Source organism: Sebastes umbrosus, chromosome 2, assembly GCF_015220745.1.
Source record: "Sebastes umbrosus isolate fSebUmb1 chromosome 2, fSebUmb1.pri, whole genome shotgun sequence".
In the NCBI taxonomy this organism is placed as follows: domain Eukaryota; kingdom Metazoa; phylum Chordata; class Actinopteri; order Perciformes; family Sebastidae; genus Sebastes; species Sebastes umbrosus.
The window spans coordinates 39,439,688-39,449,305 of NC_051270.1; the positions used below are offsets into that span (position 1 = coordinate 39,439,688).

The 9,618-nt window shown below is 41.2% G+C and overlaps 1 protein-coding gene across 10 annotated transcripts in view; it reads left to right on the plus strand.

The window, feature by feature from the left end:
• LOC119501836 (serine/threonine-protein kinase Chk2-like) overlaps positions 1 to 9,618 on the plus strand; it is an 80,714-nt gene that overhangs the window by 35,600 nt on the left and 35,496 nt on the right. The window lies entirely within an intron of this gene.

Sequence of the window (9,618 nt, forward strand, 5' to 3'; positions counted from 1 at the left end):
GTTTCTCTCTGCCGAGCCCCGTCACTTCACAAGACACGGGAAACCTCTGTTGGTCTGGAGGAGCTGCAGCAGTTATTTCTGCACAAACGTCCACTGTACATTCACTAGATATTCTCAGAGCTAAACTAACTCTTCTGCAGTGTAGAGTGTGCGCGAATGCATGTGAGAGGTGGAGAGAGAGAGAGAGAGTGAGAACGAGCGCGGTGTGTGAGTGAAGGCAGGCAGAGGAGCAGAGGAGCAGAGTACAGCAGAGACTCCGGTCCTGGAGACCAAAGCTACGGTCTCCCCCGCGTCCTCCAACCGCGGTCAACACTGTTTAACAGACGGGCTTCACTAGATACAACCAAGAGGTTTTGGTGCTTCCGTGTAGTTTGTGTTGGAGTCTGAACAGCGTAGCCACACTCGAGCGCGCATGGGACACCGACCCGGGTGATTTTTACGTGTAAGAAGTTACAAACAGTCCCTTTAAACGTCACGATTTATTAGGACTCTGTCACTCTTGCTACTGTTGATTTTCCGAAAGATTTAAGATCAATTACTTGAACAGTACAAATGCGTTTTGAGTCAAAATGCAATTTGAATAAAATGACCCTCTGTTTAAAAGTAAATAAGTGGTATTAATATGATTCAAATTGAAATGTGTTTCTGTTTATCACTATGAAACTGGTATTTAGTTTCATAGTGAATACAAATAGCTCCTATGGCATCTAAGAGTACAAATGGTAGTAAGCATCTGCTTAATCGGTGTTGCGATTATGAGGGGGTCCTTGGAAAATTGAAGGGAAGATCTTTCTGAAAGCTCCAATATATCTGACTTGGAGCTTCAGAATATGGTGGAGCCTGAAAACCAATCAAACATGAACACCTCACATCAAGCCAAAGTCCATCGTTCAAGGAGATTAATCCTGAATGTAATGGATATAGTGTTACTTTGTCATTGCACAGTATTTTTGAACCCTCACTCGACCAACTTTGCAGTCATACAACCATCCATCCCATTCGCGTTAACATGCCATTACTCATGTTGTCATTGAAGTAATCGACTTGAGAAATTCCATTTTTCTTTATTTACCACTTATGGCCAGAGAGGCCACTGTTCAGCAAAAGTTACATTGTCTTGTCTTGAACAGCCATGCTGACTTTGATTTAATTCATATTTCTTTGAACTAACAAGTCAGGATCAGGTTTAGTACATCGTAGTCACGAGGCATTCCCTTTCAGCGTGTGTCCAAGCCATTGGCCATAGTCAGTTTACTGACTCTGAGGCTGATATGAGGATGAATTGTCATATTCATTTTCCAGTAATAAGATGTTCAGCACATGTTTCAGCACACGTGGCTCCAGACAGTAAAGGGTGTTTCATTCCTGTCAAACGACTGAACTAAAACATCCATTATTTAATATACCATTAGCAATACATTTACCAATTTTTATTCTTGGCAGAATAGTATGTACAAATAAGTGTTGTATAGCCCAAGCCTTGACATGGTATCAACGTGCTAACGCTGTGCTATGTGCACTGTGGGGAGAGTTTCTTGTCTAAATGTGATGATAATCACATGCCCTGTGTTGGTGTGTTGGTAGACTGAGAGCTGTGGCTGACCTGAATGTCAAACATTCAGACAAAGACGGGGTTTGTTGTGCTGCGCTGTTTCTGCAATATATACTGTATATCAATACTGAGATTTTGTTTTCACACATTTTGTTATTTCATTCAATTTAATTATGTTTCCAATAAATTGTTACACAATTTTTAAGCAAAATTCCAAAATGTGCTCATTCAGGCAGTCCACCCCTACACTCACATGGCATACCCTTCTTTCTGCAACATACACAGATCAGCCATAACATTAAGACCACTGAAAGGTGAAGTGAATAACATTCATTATCTCGTTACAATGGCACCTGGCAGCGGGTGGGATACATTAGGCAGCAAGTGAACATTTTGAACTTTGTGTTGAGGGGACAATGGAACGTGAGATTGGCCGGAGAATCGGAGCAGCGGGGGCGGTATTGCATTCGCTTTACCTCACTGTTGTGACGAAAAGAGAGCTGAGCCGGAAGGCAAAGCTCTCGATCTACCGGTCAATCTTTGTTCCTACTCTCACCTATGGTCATGAGTGCTGGCTCATGACCCAAAGAACTAGACGCGGGTACAAGCGGCCGAAATGGGTTTCCTCAGGAGGGTGGCTGGCGTCTCCCTTAGAGCTAGGGTGAGAAGCTCAGTCATCCATGAGGGACTCGGAGTAGAGCCGCTACTCCTTTACGTTGAAAGGAGCCAGCTGAGGTGGTTCGGGTATCTAGTAAGGATGCCCTCCCCCCTGGGCGCCTCCCTAGGGAGGTGTTCCAGGCACGACCAGCTGGGAGGAGGACACGGGGAAGACCCAGGACTAGGTGGAGAGATTATATCTCCACACTGGCCTGGGAATGCCTCGGGATCCCCCAGTCAGAGCTGGTTAATGTGGCCCCGGAAAGGGAGCTGTTGCCCCCGCAATCCGATCCCGGATAAGCGGTTGAAGATGAAATGAGAGATGAGATGAGACTTTGTGTTGGAAACAGAGAAAATGGGCTAGCGTAAGGATGTGAGCGACTTTGAAAAGGGTCAAATAGTGCTGGCTAGACGACTGGGTCAGAGCATCTCCAGAACTGCAGCTCCTGTGGGATGTTCCCGGTCTGCAGTGGTTTTTTGCACAACCAGGTTTCCACTTTGTGTTTAAAACAGACTTGACAATATGATGGTATCCATATTTACTACGGCCAAAGTGTCCCAAACTTTTGGAATCGCAATCCCCAAATAGCAAACACTTTCATTATCTGTAACTGCTTTTCCTTTAAAGGGCCGCAGTGGACTGGAGCTGATCAGCCCAGCTGACATTGGGTGAGAGGCGGGGTACACCCTGGACAGGTCGCTGTCAATCACAGGGCTGATACATAGAGAGAGACAACCAGTCACACTCACATTCCTGCCTACAGGGGAGCCAGTATTAACAGTTTCATCTTATCTTATCTTATCTTATCTCTGCTCTTGATCTGTCGATATTGCATGTAAATGGCTTGTTATCAAGAATTTTGAGAAGATGTTTAGCATTTTTACACCAGAATATTTATAAACCAAAATATGATTAAATGTCCTCTGAGATTTTATTCTTGCCAGGGTAAAAAACCTACGTATGACCATTTTTATTTTAATATTTTTGTATTGTATTTCCATAATAACATAACATAACCACAGAAAGCAATACTCTGATGAAGACTATGTAAGCCAGTGGAGTACTACCTAGACCTCTGCATGTACGGACTACACAGACTGACCTGCTCCGAAGGCTGACATCATCTCTCAGTGTGCTCTCATTGGCTGACAGCAACGCCTGCAAGGTCCTCCTGGCCTCCCTCCAGGCCTCATAACCAAGAGCCATGAAAGCATTCAGTGTGGGCTTGAAGGGAGACACAGACAACAAGTCAATTATGATACATAAAGCAGATCTTCCTATAATCACTTGACGTATTTATAAAATGCAAAATGACAGGTAGTATTATCATTCTGCATAGGGATGCTCATTTTGAAAAATGTTCTTAACCGATAACTGACCCTCGTTAACCGATTATTAACCGTTAACCGACAAGATTTGTGCCTCGCATGCAGCGGTGTACCAGCTGCAGGAGCACAACAGATATTGGTTGACGGGAGTCCCCAGTTCACCGTCCGGGAGCGTTAACTTAGCAGCTACGTGTCATCACTGCCGTGATGAAATAGCAGTAAAGTATCAGACGGCAGCATATCAGGAAATTAATTATAACGTGCACATTGTGAACTACATTTAAACGCATAACAAAACAAATCCTTTTTATTTACGTCTGTTTATTGAGCTGTAGCTGGCTACTAGTGTTAGCTAACGCAACAGTTATCTTGTTGGAGCAGCCCTGAAGGACCCGTACAGCAGTCCGTCGTCCATACCGGGATCCGGTATGGATGCGCGGATGCGCGGGTAGAGGGGACGCGCTGCACTGCGGTATCCGGAGTGCAGCGCGTCCCCTCTACCCCTTCACTCAACCCCAACATCTTAAAGCCTCTGAATCAAAGTCAAAAAGTGGCAGGAACGTTAAGGCCACAAAAACCCGACTCACTGGACTTATTACTATGATAATACTACTAGTTTGACACTATGATGTTGCACATGCAGTACATGTTATTGATGTTAGGTAAAAAGCTGGACTGACTTATGATGCTTCTTCTCTCATTACTATAAGTGATTCAACTCACCTGGTCAAAGACATCTTGATGTTTGGAAATCACAGACCCTCGAAACAAAGACTTTATCACACTGAGGTCCAGTATCTGATCTCCAATGGCAACACCGATGCGCCGTTTGGTCTGGGGAAATAAAACACATTCTGACATAAATACAGATGATCCACAGTATAGGCCAACACTTCCGCTACCCTGCATCTATCAAGTGCTTCTAAATATGTTCTTTCTTCTTTTTAAATATGTTAGCAATGTTTCACCCAGCAAGCCACAAGTTAACCTGAATCTTTTATTCCTCATCCTACCTATCACCTATTTCACATACAGGGACCACTGTCTGGGGTCCCTTAGAATAAACTACTGTAACAAACAACCATCATAGCAAAATATTAACTTGTTTATACTCAAAACATTGTTAGTTATGTCATTCATGTCCAAAATTATTATTTTAGGCAAGTTATAGTTCATTTGCATATTGTGTAAAACAAAAATAGAAAGAACGCATGAGGAGATCTGTGACTGTCTCCTTCAAAATGACTGACAGAGTGCCCCTCAGGAGGTCGTGTTGCTTTGGTTCTAGGTCTGGGTATCATCGGATAATCCGTTTTTCCTTTGGAATTCAGAAAGGAAAAAACGTTTTTTTATTTTTTCGTTTCTGAATCAAAAAATGAAAAACGAACCCAAACCGGGGTCTGGGTATCATCGGATAATCCGTTTTTCCTTTGGAATTCAGAAAGGAAAAAACGTTTTTTTATTTTTTCGTTTTAAACCGTTTTTCGTTTCTGAATCAAAAAATTAAAAACGAACCCAAACCGGGCCATTTGTTTGTTTTTGCGAATTCCTTTTCTCATTATTCGTTTTGAATTGAAGAACGGAAGTCACGTGGGTTTTTCGTTTTTTTCGTTTTAAACCACAAACGAAAAATGGAATCACGTGGTGCTCTGTTTGTTTTTTGTTTCCAAACGAAAAACGAAAAAAACAAATTAAAAAAACGATCCGATTTAGTTTCTTCAAGTTTCTTTCTGTCATTTTCTCTTCTGAATCGAAGAGCTGAGAACGGCAGTCACGTGACCAGGAAGTGAAGGCAAACATGTCAAAATAAAAGCCAAGAAGATAGTGTGGTCATATTATAAAAGTGTAACATTATTTAAGCTCAGAATCTAGGTAACAGTAGAAGATAGATAGGCTAAATAAATACACAAATAAATACATACATAGATATTTTTTTGTTTTGTTCTTTTCATTAACACATGAATGTCTTTTATCCAAAAAGTGTGTGATAAATTACAGGGAGGGTCTCTACAGATGTTATTCAGATCTCTCATGTAATTGACAATTTTCTCTCTCACACCCTCACTATGGGCTGTTTCTTTATGTCTGCAGGTGAGAAGCACTATGTGGCTACTCCTTTCAACACACCTGACACTTCCACCTGATCCCCTGCACTCCATTAGGAAGGCTGTAGCCGAGTAGTTCTATATCATGATAATGCTGATTTTTCAACCAGCGATTATGACATTAATGCCAGCTAGACAGAATAAAGCTCTGTCTGTCATGACAATACTGTACTGGACTGAAGGCCACTCCATCACTCCAGATACTGTAGATTTAACAGATACCTGCTGTCTTCAGACGGCTGTAAAGAGTCACCCGAGTAAAGGAAAGGCTTTCAGTACAGTTCTATTGTCATGACAGACAGAGCTTTATTCTGTCTAGCTGGCATTAATGTCATAACCACTGGTTGAAAAATCAGCCTTATCATGATGTCGAACAAATTAACTAAATTACATATACTAACAAACAGACTAGAAATGATTGAAAAGCATCATAAACTACCAAACAGGCTAGAAATTATTGAAAAGCATCATAAACCACCAAACAGAATACAGAAAGTTAGTGATTTCAGTTTTTTAGTGAACTCAGGCTGATTAATCATCATATTAGACTATGATGTCTGAAGGTTGGCAAACATGCTGATCAACCATACTTCTCTATCATTGACCATGATTACTGACTTGACTTTTCATCTATAAATGCGTCAAAATTGAAAATTTGACTGAAAAGAAAATCCTTGGGGATTGAGGAGTGGTGACCTCTGACCCCTGTGGTGGGTAACGTCACAGAAGGCCTACTCATAAAATGCACTGACTTCACTGGTACCAAATCTCCTTCCAAACTAAATTGTAAAGCTGACGGCCCCTCAATATGAACTGATCAATACAATCAAACTTTATTGTCCACCACGGTGGATTTTTCTCTTCGGCTCACAAAACAGAAAACAACAGACAGCAGTTAGTAAAAAACAGAGACAGGTTATGTTACACATTAAAAACAGTTCATGTCAGTGTCTGTGGCTCAGATCTGCTCAGTCACTGTGTTGAGTTAAGAGTATTGATGGCATTTGGGATGAAAGACTTTTTAAACACATGTTTAGTTGCCAGAGGGGCTCTATAGCGCCTCCCGACTGGCTGCAGAGAGGATGGGAGCTATCTGCCAGGATACTCCTCGCTTTCTTCCTCGTCCTTTCTGTAAAAAGTTGAGTCAAGGGCTTTTGGGGTTTACCAACTATTTTGCCTACCATTGACACAATCCTAGACAGTTTATTCTTCTATCTACAGTGTAGGTGACCGTACCAGGCAGGAAGGTTAAAGGTTAAAATCCTCTCAACAATAGTTTTGTACACTAATTCTAAAATCTGCCGGCTGACACCGAGGCCACTGAGTTTCCTTAGAAGATAAATGTCACTGTGAGCATCTCTTGAAAATATACTCTGTATTTTCAGAGAAGCTCACCTGGGTGTCCAGGACTGTACCGAGGTATTTAAAGTGTCCCACAGTTTCAACATGTTGGCCATCAAGTGAAACTAGCTCTGTGATCAAATGTTGTTTTGTGCAGCACATGATTAATTATTTCGTCTCGGCCACATTGATTTCTAGCTGGCTAGTGTGACACCGTGTCTGAAGGGCTGTAGTGTGGGCCAGATAGGCAGCTTCACCTAGTGGGCCTGTTTCCTGTAAAAGGCCAACTAAGGCCATGTTATCTGCATACTTAAACAGTCTAAAATGTTTCTCATTGATCATAAATTCATTAGTAAAAAGAGAGAATAGCACAGAGGAAAGAACACAGCCTTGTGGGCAGCCTGTCTGACATGTTCTCCCTGACACAGACCCTCTGATCCACAGAACTAACCCTGTGTTGATGTTGAGATCAATGAGCCTTTTCAGGAGAATATGCGTCTTCATTGAGTTAAAAGCTGAGCTAAAATCCGCGAATAAAGCTCTGGCATAACCTTTAGGATGCGTAAGGTGTTTTGTGGACGGTGTTAAGCAGTCAGCACAGCGTCGTCTGGGACTCTGTCGCTCTTATTTAAGCGAACTGGAGCAGATCTAGCACTGTGCTGGTCAGGTGGCTGGCAAGAACTCGTTCCATGGTTTTACACAATATGGAGGTTATTGCAATAGGCCACAGATCACTTGGCTTACTTGCGTCGGCTTTTTTAGCACAGGCCTAATTATTGTGAATTTCCATGATTTTGATGAAGTGGCCTTCAGTCCAGTACTATTGTCATGACAGACAGAGCTTTATTCTGTCCAGCTAGCATTAATTACCCATTTGCGGATGTCCGCTTCCATTCCAGGCCAATAGTAACGGCTGATAACTGCATTGTGTGTTTTTTCAACCCCACAATGGGATCCAATTGTGCTGCAGTGTAGTTCCTCAAATATTTCATTTGCCTCGGCGGCTGATAGGACCACCTTGGTCAAATGTTCCTTTTCTTTTCTACGTCTGCAGATGTAGTGCAGAACTCCATCTGGTCGTAAAAAGCTCAATTTAATCTTAATATAACAGAACAAAATTACTTATTGTGATTCATGGTATATAACATTAATACTTACCCTTGAGCACAAATGTTGAAGCTCTTCTTTTAATTGTATACCTCTGCTGTTTAGTGAGGCCATCAGGTACAAGATTATGGACTTTGAAATCCATAATTTCTCTTACAAGTTTTTCATCCATTTTTTTTCTCAGTTCTTATTTTGTGTCTCTTTGTTTTCTTTCTCCCTACTTCCAACACAGTTCCAACTTCTCCACAACCTTTATATATGTTTCCATAAATTGGTGGTAATGTGCTGATTGGCCAAAGGCTTGGTTTGATGGGTTCACCCATTTTGAACCAGGCAACTTCATGTGGCCCATGTATGGTCAACAATCACATATGGGTATATGTTTGGGTAATCATATACTTGTGGTTATATATTATAGGCTAGTGTATGTTTTCTATAACTGATGAGCTTAACTTTTAAATGTAATAGCTACTAACATAAATATATAATTGATCTTAGAAAGAACCTGTGTTAAATGGCTGCTTTGTGAATATAATATTAAATAGTAGCAGAATGTACATACGTGCAATAGATGTTGTGTGTTTGTGTGTGTGTGTACAGAGTAACAATATAATGAAAATATAACACGGACAATCCATATGTCAAAAATGGATGCATATATTGTGAACATTAACATCATGTACTCCCTGCAATATTCTCTGCCTCTTCTCCCTTTGTGTAAATAGTATGTTTTCCCCTTGAGAGGGTCATATGTTTTGCAGATTGATTGGCTACAAGTGAAATTTGTTGGCCTCTCCTGAATAAAAATAACTTCAGTGTTTGACTTCTGTGTTGTTGTCTGGGTCAATTCTCAATCCAGTGCCTTTTTGGTTTGAAAACATTTTCTTTCGAAGAAGATCTTCAATCTTCAATATTTCCAGGTGAATACAACAACATAAACATAAACAGACACTTATTTGTGTTGTAAATCAGATGGTCTGAAGTACACGGACAGTGTGGTCACAAGTTAATCTGGCTGCCTTCTGCGTCTCAGAGCGACTACTTAGCGGATGATATTTGAGATAAATATGACATTAAACTGTGACCATCCCAGTGCTGGTGGCGCATTGGAGGAAACTCCCGTCTGTCACACAAGATGTGATTTTGGTATGAGTTTGAATCCCGTAAAACCTGACATTTTTATTCATATTTTTTTTCTTAAAGGGATGAAGAGTTCTTCTACGTGACACATGTTTACTAAAACAGGCTCCAAAGACGAATATGTGTATTTAGAAACTTTTATTAGCTTACAGGAAGAGCGACGCTGCTCTTAATGTTTTCAACATAATCATCATAACAAGCAACGTTTCGAACGCGAGCAGAATATAGCGGACACGTTTCCACAAACAAGACTCCAAAGCTCCAAAGACCAATCCGGTATGTTTAAACATTGTAATGAAATACTAAACAAAGAGGCATTCACGAGGACAGCTACGTATTCTCTTCCTGCTTTCAACAGCTGCCGTAACTACGACAACCACAGACTCA